Source organism: Salmo trutta, chromosome 38, assembly GCF_901001165.1.
Source record: "Salmo trutta chromosome 38, fSalTru1.1, whole genome shotgun sequence".
NCBI classification, from domain to species: Eukaryota; Metazoa; Chordata; class Actinopteri; order Salmoniformes; family Salmonidae; genus Salmo; species Salmo trutta.
The window spans coordinates 14,498,483-14,517,558 of record NC_042994.1 but is presented as its reverse complement, the minus strand read 5'-3'; the positions used below and the strand labels follow the sequence as shown (position 1 = coordinate 14,517,558).

General features: G+C 41.6%; 1 pseudogene; it reads left to right on the top strand.

Annotated features, from left to right (window-relative positions):
• LOC115178649 (SEC14-like protein 1) overlaps positions 1 to 19,076 on the top strand; it is a 115,995-nt pseudogene that overhangs the window by 9,312 nt on the left and 87,607 nt on the right.

Genomic DNA, 19,076 nt, shown 5'->3' with positions numbered 1-19,076 from the left:
AAGCTTAACAACAGTCCCTGGTTTGAATCCAGGCTGTATCGCATCCGGCCGTGATTGGGAGTCCAATCAGGACCTGAATATGACTCCACGTCCCATTAACGCGGTCATTCATTTTTTACGTAGTTATTACACATTGATTACACTCACTTGTATTTCATATGTCACAACGATTCATCGATACATATGCTATGATACTGGTAAAGTTGTCTCGCGCACCTATAGTGCTGGTCATTAAAAAAAAATAAAGCTAGCTATCTCATGGATGCAAACCATGTTCTTCCCCAAAAACATAGCAAAACAACAACCTGTTTCAGTTAGCTAGCTAACTATATAGCTAGGTGTCATATAAAATAACCCTAATTTATAAGACAGTTATTTGATTAACGGTGGTCGGACCCATCTATATGAAGCCAGCCACAATAGTGGACTTTGCGGTTAGCCTTCAAATGAAAAGTTTGGCATAATTGTACTATTTGTATTCATTTGCATCACTGTCAATGACACTTTTATTTTTGAAGGCAAACTGCAAATTCCACTGTTGTGCCTAATCCTTATTGTGGCTAGCTTCACAACACACAACCCTGTCCGGTCGAGCCGCACTAGCCAGATGAAGCTACCTGGCTGCTTAAGTAGCTGGCTAGCTATGTATTTTCATGAACTGAAGTTCAATTTCAATAGGTGAACAAGTGGCAACCTAGCTAATACTTACTCATAAGGGTTCCTAAATCATTACTAAGAATAATGAAAATGACTGCAGTTTCTACTCGTCATTGTTTTCAGGCTGGTTGTATTAGTGCTAACTAGATACCAAGCTAAAGCTAGCTACCCCAGAAGTTGCGGTCAAACAAATGATGCCTTATTACCAACGCGGTATTGCAAACACATCGTACGTGGCCATTGTTTGCTTGTTTGCAGACTTTTTTGTACAGCTTTGACAGTGCTACTGTATATTTTTTGACACGCAAAGACCCAAACGGCGTTCCATAGTATGTATGTCGTGAAGCTAATAGGTGTGACGCTATTACTGTGTAACTCCGGTAGTGCAACATCTGAAAAATAGTGCACTTGGTAGTGTGTACCAGTCGGTGAAAGCCAACATCACCCACGACAGAGAACGGTTGATTGTTAAGGGCACTGAATGCCATTATCTAGGCTTTAATGGATTTCGCCTTTTGAGTTGTCTCACTGAAATGTTCTTACTCTTTCAAATGACTGCACGACTTGTTGACTGCTCGATCCACACAGCAGACATTGTGGGCTAGGTTAGGAATGCTGTGTTGCACGTGTAGCGCAAAATTTTACATGGTGTCATGTACCTACGTTATATAGGTATGCACGGTAGCTTTGACATCGGTTTTTAACATCGGCGTTAAACTAGACATCGGCCGATTCCGATGTTTACCAATTTAAAAAATAATAATTATATCGTGCATCCCTAGTTTCAAGTTAATTGCAGATGTTGCGATTTATAGTATATTTATTATTATCATGATATTTTCTACCTGCAGGCTACAATGTTTTTATTTGTTGGCTTTATAGTCAATTTTTACATAGTTAGTAATGGCAATAGAAGTTACTTTTTAGGATTGTATCATTTTTCATTTAGATTTGGATATAATTTTGATTAACCACATGACAATGATTTTGATATACAACAACGTTATTATAAATGAGATTTAACAGTTTCACGAAAATATGAACATGAAAACTATATTACTGGCACGCAGATCGGTAGAAATAGTAAGATAAATTGGCATTCCGCATGAGAAAGGTTACACGTGGATTCGGCCACCTATTACAGGCAACTTCAGGAGAGTAATGGCAGAATCTGCGAAAGCCAGCAGAAGTGGGAGAAGATTGGTCAGGTTAAGTTTTTATTTGTTGTTATCTTGATCTCTGGCTCCCTCTTGAGTCATTTGTCTTATTTCATCAAACAGTGTGCTTAAGGCATCAGACAAGCTCAATGCATCAATAGTTGGTTTTATTAAAATACATAGGGCGTGTCTCTATATATGGGAAAATACACATTTTAACATTGACAAATAGCATGCAGCGGTTTCAGGGTCAATATCTGTTGGCTCTATCAGGACTATAGCCTAGTCCTACTGTATTTGCCGATGTCTGCACTGTGGTTACCACCACTAAGTTCTTGGAATGCTCTGCTTACATTTTACATCACCGAGGACCCATTAATTCATCAATTCTCTGCAGCCAACCACCTGTTCATGCGTTTACATAGGCTGTAGTGCAGTATTAATGACTCCCAAGCTTTCAGCTCTACCGCTAGCTCCACATAACATTTACAAACGCATCATTGTAGGTCTACCTGAATAGTTTATCAGTAATGTGGTAGTGACTAGTTGGCACTTGGCAGTCCCTGACTTTCCAGTATTTGGCCATGTCTATCACAATTTCTGTTCACTATGCAGTTCAGTTCCTGAATGTGTGATGTATGGTGCGAAGCGTTGCCTTCATTGATCAGTTCAATGAGACGCGCTTCCTCACCCACGGCAGAGCAGAGTGCCTTCCTGCAGGCTATGACTGCAGACAAACTGCCAAGTACTCCGGGCTCCCCGCCAGCTGCTACACACACACACACACACACACACACACACACACACACACACACACATCTGGCTTACTTAATGACATGTCAGATGCCTCCAGCGGGGCCATCCAGAATGATACTGCCATTTTACCACCTTAAGCACTATTTTCTTTGTGTGTTACGCTCCCAGTCTAATGCAGTCTGGCCCATTGTCTTCTCTCACCAAGACAAATCTGTGAGATGGTTATTATTAAGCTCTAATATCAGATTGTTTTCTCTTAGGTTGTTGGTACCACAGTTGTTCCCACCATGGTGCAGAAGTATCAGTCACCCATCAGGGTGTACAAGCATCCCTTTGAGCTGGTGATGGAGGTAAGTGATACTCTGCCCTAGACTCTTGACCTCCATTGACACTTCACATGAATATTAGAGATATTGTAGTGGTGATGCAATGGTCCCCAAGACAACCTCCAGGAAGTGGTGGGTAACGACGTTAGGACAACCTTGTCCTTCATATGATTGACTTGAACTTGACAACATGGTTGTATGAGATGTAGCCTAGGTCTAACAAATACCCAGGCAGTAGTGGTTGGGTTATGTAATGGTAATGAACACAGCTATTCTAAAATGTTTATTCTCCCTCATCAATCTACACACTATCCCATAATGACAAAGCAAAAAAATGTTTTTTTTAGAAATGTTTGCAAATGTATATTACATTCTTTTAAATATCACATTTACATACTATTGAAGTTGGAAGTTTACATACACTTAGGTTGGCGTCATTAAAACTCATTTTTCAACCAACTCCACAAATTTCTTTTTAAACTATAGTTTTGGCAAGTCAGTTAGGATATCTACTTTTTGCATGACACAAGTAATTTTTCCAACAATTGTTTACAGACAGATTATTTCACTTATAATTCACTGTATCACAATTCCAGTGGGTCAGAAATTTACATACACTAAGTTGACTGTGCCTTTAAACAGCTTGGAAAATTCCAGAAAATGGCTTTAGAAGCTTCTGATAGGCTAATTGACATCATTTGAGTCAATTGGAGGTGTACCTGTGGATGTATTTCAAGGCCTACCTTCAAACTCAGTGCCTCTTTGCTTGACATCATGGGAAAATCAATAGAAATCAGCCAAGTCTGGTTTATCATTGAGAGCAATTTCCAAACGCCTGAAGGTACCACGTTCATCTGTACAAACAATGGTACGCAGGTATAAACACCATGGGACCACGCAGCCGTCATACCGCTCAGGAAGGAAACTCATTCTTTCTCCTAGAGATGAACGTACTTTGGTGCAAAAAGTGCAAATCAATCCCAGAACAACAGCAAAGGACCTTGTGAAGATGCTGGAGGAAACGGGTACAAAAGTATCTATATCCACAGTAAAACGAGACCTATATCGGCATAACCTGAAAGGCCACTCAACAAGTAAGAAGCCACTGATCCAAAACCGCCATAAAAAAGCCAGACTACGGTTTGCAAATGCACATGGGGACAAAGATCGTACTTTTTTGGAGAAATGTCCCCTGGTCTGATGAAACAAAAATAGAACTGTTTTGCCATAATGACCATCGTTATGTTTGGAGGAAAAAGGGGGAGACTAGCAAGTCGAAGAACACCATCCCAACCGTGAAGCACGGGGGTGCTTTGCTGCAGGAGGGACTGGTGCACTTCACAAAATAGATGGCATCATGAGGAAGTAGAATTATGTGTAAATATTGAAGCAACATCTCAAGACGTCAGTCGGGAAGTTAAAGCTTGGTCGCAAATGGGTCTTCCAAATGGACAATGACCCCAAGCATTTGTATTTATTTATTTCACCTTTATTTAACCAGGTAGGCTAGTTGAGAACAAGTTCTCATTTGCAACTGCGACCTGGCCAAGATAAAGCATAGCAATTCGACACATAAAACAACAGTTACACATGGAATAAACAAAACATACAGTCAATAATACAGTAGAACAAAAGAAAACAAAAAAGTCTACCTACAGTGAGTGCAAATGAGGTAAGTTAAGGCAATAAATAGGCCATGGTGGCGAAGTAATTACAATATAGCAATTAAACACTGGAATGGTAGATGTGCAGAAGATGAATGTGCAAGTAGAGATACTGGGGTGCAAAGGAGCAAGATAGATAGATAGATAGATAAATAAATACAGTATGGGGATGAGGTAGGTAGATAGATGGGCTATGTACAGGTGCAGTGATTTGTGAGCTGCTCTGACAGCTGGTGCTTAAAGCTAGTGAGGGAGATATGAGTCTCCAGCTTCAGAGATTTTTGCAGTTCGTTCCAGTCATTGGCAGCAAAGAACTGGAAGGAAAGACGACCAAAGGAGAAATTGGCTTTGGGGGGGTGACCAGTGAAATATACCTGCTGGAGCGTGTGCTACAAGTGGGTGCTGCTATGGTGACCAGTGAGCTGAGATAAGGCGGGGCTTTACCTAGCAGAGACTTGTAGATAACCTGTAGCCAGTGGGTTTGGCGACGAGTATGAAGCGAGGGCCAGCCAACGAGAGCATACAGGTCGCAATGGTGGGTAGTGGATGGGGCTTTGGTGACAAAACGGATGGCACTGTGATAGACTGCATACAGTTTGTTGAGTAGAGTGTTGGAGGCTATTTTATAGATGACATCACCGAAGTTGAGGATCGGTAGGATGGTCCGTTTTACGAGGGTATGTTTGGCAGCATGAGTGAAGGATGCTTTGTTGCGATATAGGAAGCCGATTCTAGATTTAATTTTGGATTAGAGATGCTTAATGTGAGTCTGGAAGGAGAGTTTACAGTCTAACCAGACACCCAGGTATTTGTAGTTGTCTACGCATTCTAAGTCAGAGCCGTCCAGAGTAGTGATGCTGGACGGGTGAGCAGGAGCGGGCAGTGATCGATTGAATAGCATGCATTTAGTTTTACTTGCGTTTAAGAGCAGTTGGAGGCCACGGAAGGAGAGTTGTATGGCATTGAAGCTCGTCTGGAGGTTAGTTAACAGTGTCCAAAGAAGGGCCAGAAGTATACAGAATGGTGTCGTCTGCGTAGAGGTGGATCAGAGAATCACCAACTGCAAGAGCAACATCATTGATGTATACAGAGAAGAGAGTCAGCCCGAGAATTGAACTCTGTGGCACACCCATAGAGACTCCCAGAGGTCCGGACAACAGGCCCTCCGATTTGACACACTGAACTCTATCAGAGAAGTAGTTGGTAAACCAGGCGAGGCAATCATTTGAGAAACCAAGGCTGTCGAGTCTGCCAATAAGAATGTGGTGATTGACAGAGTCGAAAGCCTTGGCCAGGTCGATGAATACGGCTGCACAGTAATGTCTCTTATCAATGGCGGTTATGATGTTGTTTAGGACCTTGAGCGTGGCTGAGGTGCACCCATGACCAGCTCTGAAACCAGATTGCATAGCGGAGAAGGTACGGTGGGATTCGAAATGGTCAGTAATCTGTTTGTTAACTTGGCTTTCGAAGACCTTAGAAAGACAGGGTAGGATAGATATAGGTTTGTAGCAGTTTGGGTCTAGAGTGTCACCCCCTTTGAAGAGGGGGATGACCACAGCAGCTTTCCAATCTTTGAGAATCTCAGACGATACGAAAGAGGTTGAACAGGCTAGTAATAGGGGTTGCAACAATTTCGACAGATCATTTTAGAAAGAGAGGGTCCAGATTGTCTAGCCCGGCTGATTTGTATGGGTCCAGATTTTGCAGCTCTTTCAGAACATCAGCTATCTGGATTTGGGTGAAGGAGAAATGGTGGGGCTTTGGCAGGTTGCTGTGGAGGGTGCCGGGCAGTTGACCGGGGTAGGGGTAGCCAGGTGGAAAGCATGGCCAGCCGTAGAGAAATGCTTATTGAAATTCTCAATTATAGTGGATTTATCGGTGGTAACATTGTTTCCTAGCCTCAGAGCAGTGGGCAGCTGGGAGGATGTGCTCTTATTCTCCATGGACTTTAGTGTCCCAGTACTTTTTTGAGTTAGTACTACAGGATGCAAATTTCTGTTTGAAAAAGCTAGCCTTAGCTTTTCTAACTGCCTGTGTATATTTGTTCCTAACTTCCCTGAAAAGTTGCATATCACGGGGGCCATTCGATGCTAATGCAGAACGCCACAGGATGTTTTTGTGCTGGTTAAGGGCAGACGGGTCTGGAGTGAACCAAGGACTATATCTATTCCTAGTTCTAAATTTTTTTGAGTGGGGCATGCTTATTTAAGATGGTGAGGAAGAATAGCCAGGCATCATCTACTGACGGGATGAGGTCAATGTCATTCCAGGATACCCCGGCCAGTTCGATTAGAAAAGCCTGCTCGCAGAAGTGTTTTAGGGAGCGTTTGACAGTGATGAGGGGTGGTCGTTTAGTTGCAGACCCATTACGAATGCAGGCAGTGATCGCTGAGATCTTGATTGAAAACAGCAGAGGTGTATTTGGAGGGCGAGTTAGTTAGGATGACATCTATGAGGGTGCCCGTGTTTACGGATTTGGGGTTGTACCTGGTAGGTTCATTGATAATTTGTTTGAGATTGAGGGCATCAAGCTTAGATTGTAGAATGGCTGGGGTGTTAAGCATGTCCCAGTTTAGGTCACCTAGTAGCACGAGCTCAGAAGATAGATGGGGGCAATCAGTTCACATATGGTATCGAGGGCACAGCTGGGGCAGAGGGAGGTCTATAGCAAGCGGCAACAATGAGAGACTTGTTTCTGGAAAGGTGAATTTTTAGAAGTAGAAGCTTGAATTGTTTGGGTACAGACTTGGATAATAATACAGAACTCTGCAGGCTATCTTTGTAGTAGATTGCAACACCGTCCCCTTGGGCAGTTCTATCTTGGCAGAAAATGTTATAGTTAGCGATGGAGATTTCAGGGTTTTTGGTGGCTTTCCTAAGCCAGGATTCAGACACGGCTAAGACATCCGGGTTGGCAGAGTGTGCTAAAGCAGTGAGTAAAACAAACTTAGGGAGTAGGCTTCTAATGTTAACATGCATGAAACCAAGGCTTTTGCCAACATGGCCTATTTATTGCCTTTACCTCCCTTATCTCACCTCATTTGCTCACATTGTATATAGACTTATTTTTTTACTGTATTATTGACTGTATGTTTGTTTTACTCCATGTGTAACTCTGTGTTGTTATGTGTCGAACTGCTTTGCTTTATCTTTGCCAGGTCGCAGTTGTAAATGAGAACTTGTTCTCAACTTGCCTACCTGGTTTAATGAAGGTTAAATAAAATTGTAAAAAACAAATGAGAGCACCTGGGGAGTGGGAGTGGAGCTAGGCACTGCAGGACCTGGATTAACCTCCACATCACCAGAGGAGAAGTAGGATAAGGGTACGGCTAAAGGCTATACGAACTGGCCGTCTAGCACGTTCGGAACAGAGAGTAAAGCATACTTCCAAAGTTGTGGCAAAATGGCTTAAGGACAACAAAGTCAAGGTATTGGAGTGGCCATCACAAAGCCCTGAACTCGTCCTATAGAACATTTGTGGGCAGAACAGGAAAAAGTGTGTGTGAGCAAGGAGGCCTACAAACCTGACTCAATTACACCAGCTCTGTCAGGAGGAATGGGCCAAATTTCACCCAACTTATTGTGGGGAGCTTGTGAAAGGCTACCTAAAACATTTGACCCAATCAAGCAATTTAAAGGCAATGCTACCAAATACTAATTGAGTGTATGTAAACTTCTGACCCACTGGGAATGTGATGAAAGAAATAAAAGCTGAAATAAATCATTCATTCTTATTATTCTGAGATTTCACATTCTTAAAATAAAGTGGTGATCCTAACTGACCTAAGACAGGGAATTTTTACTAGGATTAAATGTCAGGAATTTGTGAAAAACTGAGTTTAAATGTATTTGACTTAGGTGTATGTAAACTTCCGACTTCAACTGTAGGTCCCCAAGACCACCTTGAGGGAATGGTTGGTAAAGTATATTAGGGCTACCTTGGCTTCATATTGAACATGTGTGCCACATGATGTGTGGTTGTGTTGCACTGTGGCTAACGATCTAGCTGCTTGGGTCTAACATGCACTAGTAGTCATAATACTGTGATGGTCTTCAACTGGTCTTTTTGACTGATCATTTGTGTAATGTACCAAGCAGACCACTCAAGAATTGTCCAGTCCAGGATGCACAAATCACTTCTAGTCCATCTAGTATGTAGACAACTCAAACCCCCACACCATCTCAGGCCATTGTGAGAACCACTGACAGCTATGTCGTTGCACCAACCCTTTTAATATAATAGCAAATGATGGGAACTGTTATGTTGAACAGAAGTACCATTGCTGAATTGGTTGCTGGTCTGTTTCCTCTGTTTAATAAATGCAGCTCCTGTGCAGGCTTTTGGTGAGTGAGTGTCTATTCTGGCTCCTACAGTATGCTTGAGTTGTACTCACTTACTCAGATCCGATGAGGATGTGTGCAGTACAAAAATTGGAAGTATAGATGGAGTGTCTCTGTCTCTCTCTCTCTCTCTTTCTCTCTTTCTCTCTCTCAATGAGTATGTTTACATGCACACAATAATGCGATTTATTGTGGATATTCAGATTAATAGTTTTTACATGCTTTGCAAGAAGGACGATTTCCCTAATAATCCTGTTTACATGGACACATCTGAAATCAGGCTACCTGATGGCACTCTGAATGCAGAAAATCGGCAATCTTAATAAACGTTCTACCACAGCGACCATGTTATTTTTGGGAAGCATATTTAATTCTGAACTACTTTGCATACGTTCAGCTGTTCCAAACTTACTTCGCTCGCGCTAAAGAGGGAGGCTCGCTTGGCTGGTGCTAGTACATGCACAGATGAAATGCACAGCTGGAGCGCCGTTTTAAAACCAGTTGTAATCGGTGTATGCTTACATAGATGTTGACCTTACGCCGATGTAAGATAAGCAGAGTAAGGTGTTTACATGACTATTGCATAATCTGCCTACTACCTTAATCAGTTTAATATCAAATTATTACTGTGCATGTGAACGCACTCACTGTCCTTCTCTTTCATTCTCTCTTTCGCTCCATCTTTCTCCCTCTCTTGCCCCCCCTTATCTCTCTCTGCCTCTTTGCTCAGCCTCCAGAGCTAGAGGACAGGCCTGTCAGGCAGGGCTGTCACTGAGGGTTCACTAAATAAACGGTTCAGTAGCAGATGAGCAGTGGAAGAACACTGGCTTATTCAGCCTCAGCCTCTCCACAGTACAGTGGCTACAGGCCGGGAGGCGCATGTTCACTACATTAAACTGTGTTATGGTGGATTATCATCAGAATAATTATCTGTGTTAACTTACTCGTGTTTCTTCTTCATGACTGTGTTGCACATAGCTAGGAGGAGGACATGTTTTCATAATTTTCGTTAACCACCTCATCTTGCTTTACTTAAGGTGTAGGTGTTGTTACTCAATTTCCATTGCGAAATCAAAGTCAACCAACTTCAAGATCTGTAGCTATTTCTAGAAGACGTGATCAAAGCATTGTTTCAATCCAATTTAACTGCACTTCAATTGAATGTGATTCAATAAACTATTTTGAGTTAGGTTATTGTAGCCATGCATGCAGGTTCTATTTGCTGCCTCAAATCAGCTTTCTCCACTAAAAGAGGCAAATCTCCTCCCTGGTGAGTGGTGGGCAAACACTGGAAAGGGGGCTATAAATAGTCTGTGAGTGGAGGCTGCTGGAGCACAACACCTGGGGGGGCAGGAGGGGAGGGGGACTGAACTGAAATAGCAGTAAAGCCATATTGGGCTGCCTGAGGGGCTTTGTACTGTAAATGACCCTGCCTAAGGGACATCCGAGCTGGGATGAGCTGCCTTAAGGCTTCAGTTCGGCTAGGTGAACCGAATGTTTAAAACAACTTCACTTGAAACACGAGAAATAAGCTGCAAAACACAGACATTATTTTAACAGTTTTAGAAACTTTAGTGTGTTTTCTATCCAATACTACCATGCATATGCATATCCTAGCTTCTGGGCCTGAGTAACAGGCAGTTTACTTTGGGCACCTGTCATCCAAACTTCCGAATACTGCCCCCCAGCCTTAAGAAGTTAAAACACCTTCACTTGAAAAACGAGAAATAAGCTGCAATAGTACCGTTTATCCATCATGAGACGCTGTAGCCAGGATACACTTCCTAAAAAATAGTCAGAATTAATCTAATGCCAGAGATCTGTCATTCATTTTGACGTTTTTCCCGAGGAGATCTTAGCCGTGCAATTTTACATCTAACTAAGATGTTTGGTGCAGTATTTCTCAAGTGAAAAAAATTGCATGAAAACGATTTGTCTCTCGTTGAATGACAACAAACACTTGATTGAATAATCCCTACTGTTGACCAAACACCAACAAAGGGGCCAAGACTTCACTACCATCTTCGGCTTGCCTCGAGAAATGTTTGTGTGCACGAACAGCCCCCCCAAAAAACCTTGCAGAAGACCAAAACTAACAAAAAATGCACAAAATGTTGCCATAATATAAGCACGAACCGTTCCGAACTCTCGAATGGGAAGTATGCTGACGCCTTTTCGAGTCAGATGGGACGGGGTTCTGTTAATCTGGGGCAGTAGCAGAGGGGGAGGAGAGAACCAACATAAGAAGCTGAGGAATCCAAGGAAGAGGATTATTTGGCAGGCACAATGGTTGCACAATGGTTGAACAATGCAGATACAAGTGGTTCACTGTGTGTCGTCATGGCCAATTGTTTGTCTGTCTGTCCTGTCTTTCTTGATTTGATATCTCTTTTTAACAGGTCGGCCTGAATTGGAAATGTCATAATTCTGTAGCCTAGTAGAAGAGAGCTGGCTCACTATGCCACGTGTTCTCTAGCCTATTGTCTGTCCTTTTCTTTATTGATGTGAGATTGGTACATGTACACTGACTGATATGGCCCCTTCTAAAGCTAATGCGTTTGAAGAGGCAGTTTTGATATATTCTCTCTCCACGGGGAAATGACAAATTGGCAGACACTCAGGGTATTTTCTGGATCAAAAAGGGGCTGAGACGGTGGTCCCCCATCTGGGCGGCGTAGAGACATGTTAGCGTTTTTAAGACGATTTCCCCCCGCAATTATACAGATTTCTCAATGGAGCTGAGAGATTGTTGCTGGTTTAAAGCAATTTCCTGCGACTCTTAAATATTCTACCATGGAGCTGAGAGACCGAGGGGGAGGAAAAAAGTTTTGCTACGGTGTGCCTTACTGAACAGAACATTGCCCTGGTGTTATTGATGCCCTAGCGAGATCACAAAGCCATGCAAGCGGTCTGTTCCTGCTCTGCCCTCAGCTAACGCCTTGACTGCACCTATCTGAGTCTCCCTAGTAGTGAGGCAGCGTGTTGTACTTTGTGCCACACCTTCATGCAGCATAGCCGTGGGATGTGAATGTGCATGTTTTTAGGTGTTTTTGCAGGGTGTGTATGATTTGATATGTGGGTGTGTTGTAAACTGTGCTGTGTTGTCATCAGATTCTGTTTGGTATGACTAGGCTTGTTCTCCCCTTGCAGTTCATCTTTCAATAGACTTGAAAGTTGGCAAACATGGCTTCATTCTCTTTTAAGGGATTTTATTTGATATTTTGCTTTGAGGAATGTTGCATGTCTCTCTTTCCTTCCCTGTCCACTTTTTTTCTTCTCTGTTTGAAAACTGTCAGTCTTCTGAAACACCCTCTTACAGTCTTTTGGAAGGAGAGAACTGAAGCGCTGCCTTCCTCTTGACTGTCAATTACCTTTTTAAACACATTCCTTCTAGAAGAAATACAGCCTCTTTCTTTGCTGTGCCTCAACCACCCACTCAAGGCAATGACAGGATTGAAGCAAACTGTTTCCACCTCTAGCAATGTTGCCATTAGGTTCAAAGGAATATATTAACAGCATCATGAAGTCCTTAGCCTGTTCTTGCCTTGCAGCTGTCTATTTTCCATAAGTATTAAAATAGTTCTATCCTGCTTTGACTTGAAGCCACTTTTTAAAATGAAAAACCATGTTTGATGTATTTGATACCATTCCCACTCCAGCCTTCCCAAATAAGGTGCCACCAACCTCCTGTGCTGGACCCATGTATTAGGGGCTGATGATGAGGCCTATGTAGCATAGTGTTATACAATATGACTCCAATTAGTTTGCCTTTGCACCCCTCCTAAGAAATAGCGGAAATGCTGAACATTAATTCAAAAAGATAAGACCGCTAACTTGAGTGATTTATCACTTTGTCATTTTCCAAAATTACATTTGAGGGTAATCAGGAAATAATTGCTCAGGACTCCTGTGAAAGTGACTGATAAGGACAGAGAATTGCTGAGAAACACCGACCCTAGCTGCCCAGCAATGGGAAACACAACTTCCTCTTTAACTAGGCTAGTTGACGCATGACACTGTCAGCGGAGTCTCTCGGAAGAAAGTGTCCATCGGCTGCTACTGCAACTAGTGTGGGAGAGCATACTACACAAGGAAATTCTCAAAGCTGCTAATGAGAACCTTGACGACCTTGTACCTAGCCGGTGGGGTGCCCCCACCCAGGCAGTGGCAGTGCTGGCAACACTAGCTGCAGTAACCCATGGGGAGGGGGTCACACTCGGACATTCAGAGAGGGGGTATATTATTGTCACCCTGGTGGCACAAAATCAAAAGTCTGACTGCATGGAGATGCTTGGGAATATGGTCAATACGGGTGACCGTATTGTGGGTGTTTCAGGGAAAAGGTGTACATTTGGCCTCCATCTAGGATCTGACAATGGTTAATAAAATCTCTCAATTTCTGCCCATTTTTTGCGCGGTCTTGCAGGCCTTCTAATGCAGCTGCAACTGTAAGTGCATTTGTAAATCAATACCTTTCTTGAGTTGGGCTCTGGGATGGTGCAACTGTTGAGAATGTGAGCCTATGTTTGTGTGGGGGAAAGGGTTGAGTGTGTGGGTGTATGTGTGTATCCCACAACTGTTGCGAAGGAGTAAAAGATGTTAGGGACAATAGAGGATGATCCACAGCTATATATAATACAAATCGAGGTGAGGACGATGGAAATGCATTTGGCAATTGATTTACTTCAATTCGGTAAATGGCACTGTGTGCTCTTTTCGAAGGATGGATCCCAGTCTGTTCAGGGCTATGGGATACGGGGGATCGGGGGTGGTCTGCCGGGCATTGGGATGACAACCCAACTAGGGATGAGGAAGGCTTTTAGCTGGTGGAATAGTAGGGACCAATTGGAGGTTTACTTAGTAGCAATGCAAATATCATGGTACAGCTATATAGACACTCAATCATCATGTTACTTTTTAATGGTACGTTTACAAACATATATTTTCAGAAATAGAATTTAAAGTTGTGTCTCATGGTAAGTGGTGAAATAACTATAGCCAGTTACAATTGTAATGGCCTAGCAGATAATAAGAAAAGACGATCAGTATTTACCTGGCTAAAAGAGAAGGAATATAATATCTATTGTTTACAGGAAACCCATTCAACAATTTTAGATGACGTTTTGTGGAAAAATAACTGGGGGGGGCGAAATATATTTCTCCCATGGGCAAAGAAAATCAAAATGGGTGATGGTTTTAATAGTAATGCTGATCCAAATGTGCAAATTGTCCAAACAGATGATCAAGGTAGATGGATTATTTTAAATATGTTATTGGACAATAAACAGATATGGCTTATTAACCCATACGGTCCGAATAATGATGATCCAAGCTTCTTTGAAAATATATATAAGAATTTAGCAACACTAGACTCTATTATTATGGTGGGAGATTTTAATACGGTCTTAAAAACTTCTATGGACCGGAACAGACATCACACTACAAACTATCACCCTCAGGCATTTAAGGAAATCATGAATGTCATGGATATATTGGAATTAGTGGATATATGGAAACTTAAATACCCTGACCTAGTGAGATATACATGCTGGAGGCTTAATCAAGCTAGTCGTCTTGACTACTTTCTTATGCCATTCTCTCTGGCACCAAAAGTTTAAAAAGTGTTGATAGGGGACAGAATGCGGTCGGATCATCACATAATTGGCATATATATTACTCTTACAGAATTTCCAAGTGGGCGAGGTTATTGGAAATTTAATCAAAGCCTACTAGATGATAAATTGTTTCGAACTAGGACAGAAGAATTTACAACTGACTTTTTCAGACAACATAGGTACAGCAGATCCCCTTATTGTATGGGACACTTAAGTGCAATTCAGTACTAATCTATAAAACAAAAGCAATTTAGATCAGGAGTCCATATTAACAAAGGAAATTGAAGGACTAACAGTACAGTTAGATAGCAATAAAAACTGTACCATAGAGGCACAGAATAAGTTAGAGGAAAAACTAAAAGAAATGGAGGAACTTATTCAAGAAAGATCCAGTGTAATATATTATAAAAATAAAGTGAACTGGATGGAATATGGGGAAAAATGCACAATTCTTTTTCAATCTTCAATATAGAAATGCTACCAAAAATGTTTATTAAAACTTGTTACAAATGATGGAGTCACGCATGATTCACCAAATGATATTTTGATAGAGGAAGTAAAGTACTTTAAGAATATGTTTTCGTTTCAGGCTCCTCCATCTCCACTAACTGAAACTAATTGTATGGATTGTTTTCCTAATAATAATGTAAAATTAACATCTGTACAGAAAGACTCATGTGAAGGCCAAATTACAGAGGAGGAACTGCTTGATGCAATTGGGGCCTTTAAGGCTGGGAAACTCCAGGGCTGGATGGCATACCAGTGGAAGTATACAACACTTTTTTTGATGTACTCAAAGGACCATTATTAGCATGTTTTAACCACTCCTATATAAATGGTAGATTATCAGACACGCAACAAGGTCTGATATCATTATTACTGAAACAGGACCCAAGTGGTGTGTATATATAAAGATCCAGTCCATTTAAAAATTGCGCATAGAATTAAAAATGGCGCATAGAATTAAAAAAGTATTGTCAGATATTATTCATCCTAATCAGACAGGTTTTTTACATGGACGATACATTGGAGATAATATAGGACAAGTACTGGAAACAATAGAATGTTTATATATATATATGAGGGATACAATCTTCCCAGCTCTGCAGATTCTGCTGTGCGGAGGCAGAGTCATTAGATCATTTATTTTGGTACTGTCCATATGTAGCTCGTTTTTGGTCACAGGTCCAGGAATGGCTGAAGAATTGCAACATTTTCCTAGAACTAACACTGCAGATAGCAATACTGGGTGATTTGTAAAGCCATAGTCAATCAATCAATAATATAATAATTATTTTAGCAAAAATGTTTTTTTAATTTAGTCTGTAGAAGCTATGAGAATAGAAAGGTTCAATTGTTTTGTGAAGCATCACAGCACAGTTGAATAATATATGACAAATAGAAATCCGAAATGGTTGATGTAGAGAGATAGATGGGAGGGGTTGAATGGAGCTGAAGGGTGGGACTAATAAGATAAACAATGTAAAACATACGGGGTCTGTAAAATGTATATAGGTTCAGAACTTTTGTGAAATAGCACAATTACAAATAGAAATCAAACTGGATGGACATCAGAAATAGAGGAAGGACTAAAAACAAACAAAAAATAACTATTGTAAACTAGCCTGTGTCTGTAAATTGTGTATAAGATGAATAAATTGAAGGTAAAAGCCGAAGTGTTTATTAGTTTACTCCAATTGGGGGATCGGTGGTAGGGTTTGCGAGGAATAATAATAAAGGTATATTCTTTAAAAAAGTATGTATGTCTATATAGGTATGTGTATATGTATGGATATATATATTTACCCCAAAAATATATGGGGGATTGGAAATGATGCAGACAATTACATTGATGGAAGCAATATTCTTTCCGCAATATTAAGCTGATCCACCCCTAAAAAAAACGGGTAAAAAAACAAAGAAAAAAAAAAACTAGTGTGCTTCAGTAATCTGGACACGTGCATTGGTCGCACGCATACTATCCAGCTTTCACCCGTGTAATATTTCTCTAGAGGAAGGGCTTTGGAAGGAAGTAAAACAACAATAGCTACAGAAACACAGTAGTGGCCCATAGCCTCCCTTCAGCGTGCCTTCTCCACAATAACAGGAAGTGTAGTCGATGTTATTGTTGCTATTAGCACGCCGCGCCGGTTCATGGAGGCCATTAGCATTTCGCTACACAAGCATTTTGGTACACCCGCAGTAGCATCTGCTAAATATGTGTGTTTAACCAATAACATCTGATTTGAGATAGTGTTCCCCATGGGAGGAGAGGGGATGTCGAGAGACTTGTTGTTCCATATTAGAAGACTCTTTGTCCTCCTTGAAGCAAACAACCACCATTTCCCCTAAGGACTATATGAGTTTGAAGGTTTGCGCTTTGGGGGAAGTTGTGTTCCCAAAGTAGGCGAGAGACGAACACTGTTTGTTATTTCAGGTGAAGAGAGGCTCTGTGTTCTCATTAAAGCAACCAACCCCTTCTCTCCCTCAGACTCCAATAGTGTCCAGATCAGATTTGATTAATTAGAGTAGCGTAGCTCACTATTTACCATACACCACCCAAAGCGACTTAGTTTAGACCCACTAACAATGTATGTACTCTGTGTTTGTGATCCCTGCAGGAATTGAACCCACGTCCTTTGGGTTGCTAATGCTACGCTCTTACCAACTGAGCCACAACAGACAGGGGGATACGCTAATCCACTAGATTAGGAAAAAGTACCACTGTGTCATCGGGTGAAGCATCAGAGTGTCCCATGCCAGCCTGCTGCACATCTGGGCACGGTCAGAAAGGGGATTTTTAGCGTGGCCGTAAGCCTAGCCTAGCCTAGCATGCCCATTATAAGTGGAGGGTAGCGCTAGGCTAATCCGCTAGGACAAAACGCCTCAGACCTTGCGAATGAACAGTGTGTCCCGTGCCAGCCTGCTGTTGCAGCTGTACATCTGTGCACCTCTTTTTAGTCATATCCTCTTTGGGTTGCAGCCTGGCTACCTCTGTACACTCTAGCAGATAGAGATAGGCCGTCTAAGGGTAATCTCCCTTAATATTTCATGGAAATGTCTGGGTTTTGCCATCAGCCAAGCAGCTCTGTGGTATAGACTACTGATGCGATTTCCATGGCACTAGTGAATTAAGTAGCATTTCCACAAATTGCTGTCATTGGGTGGATGGTTGTATGCTTGTGGATAGTAGCCTATAGGCTAATAAGGCTTGGGGTAAAGCTCTGATACTGTATCAGACAGCATCACGTTAATGGCTCAGTTGCTCAGTTGGTAGAGCATGGTGTTTCCAACGCCAGGGTTGTGGGTTCAATTCCCACGGGGGACCAGTACGGAGAAAAAATGTATGCATTCACTACTGTAAGTCGCTCTGGATAAGAGCGTCTGCTAAATGACTAAAATGTACATGTAAAAATGAGAGATGGAAGGGAGGAGCGAGTAGCATATGTTTGTCTGTGTGGTCCTGATGAGTGGATTTTCAGGCCAGATAACCAAGAATTTCTGCATGTAATTTTAATAACCTTGTAGGGCCCTGTTTTTGGTTGACTCTTTACTCTCTTTTGCTATAATTTGTCTGGTAGAAGAACACACTTGAAACGTTTTAATGGTTAACGTCATCTCAGAATTCAGAACTTTCCTCACCTCGACTCTCTAAGAATGCTTTGCATTCCATTTACAGTGTCTTCTGAAAATATTCACGCTCCTTGACTTTTTCCACATTTTGTTGTTACAGCCTGAATTTGAATGGATTCAATTGAGATGTTTTTGTCACTGGCCTACAAACAATACAATGAAGTCAAAGTGGAATTGTTTTTGAAATTTTTTATAAAAAATGAAAAGCTGAAATGTCTTGAGTCAATAAGTATTCAACCCTTTTGTTATGGCAAGCGTAAATAAGTTCAGGAGTAGAAATGTGCTTAACTACTCACGTAATAAATTGCATTGACTCACTGGTTGAAATAATGTTTTAACATGATTTCTGAATGACTATCTCATCTCTGTACCAGGGAGGTCCCAGGGAATTTCAAATACAGATTGAACCACAAAGACCAGGGAGATTTTCCAATGCTTCGCAAAGAAGGGCACCTATTGGTAGATAAGTAAAATAATAATCTGACATTGAATATCCCTTTGATCATAGAAATTATTAATTACACTTTGGATGGTGTATCAATAAACCCAGTCACCGTAAAATACAGGCGTCCTTCCTAACCTAGTTGCCGGAGAGGAAGGAAACCACTCAGGGAGTTCACCATGAGGCCAATGGTGACTTCAAAACCGTTAGAGTTTAATGGCTGTGATAGGAGAAAACTGAGGATGGTTCAACAGGCTCGGGAAGCAGGGATGCTGAGGGTGCTGCAGCACCCCTGAGAAATCTGAATAAAAAAAAGATTTCTTAAATGTTTGTCTTCTCAAAAGTAGTGCACTGGTCCTGTATTTGTGGACCAATATAGCAGTTTTTAGCGTGGGCAAAATCGCAGCACCCCCCCACCCTCCAAACTTGTTACCGCAGCTATGATCAACAACATTGTAGTTACTCCACAATACTAACCTGAG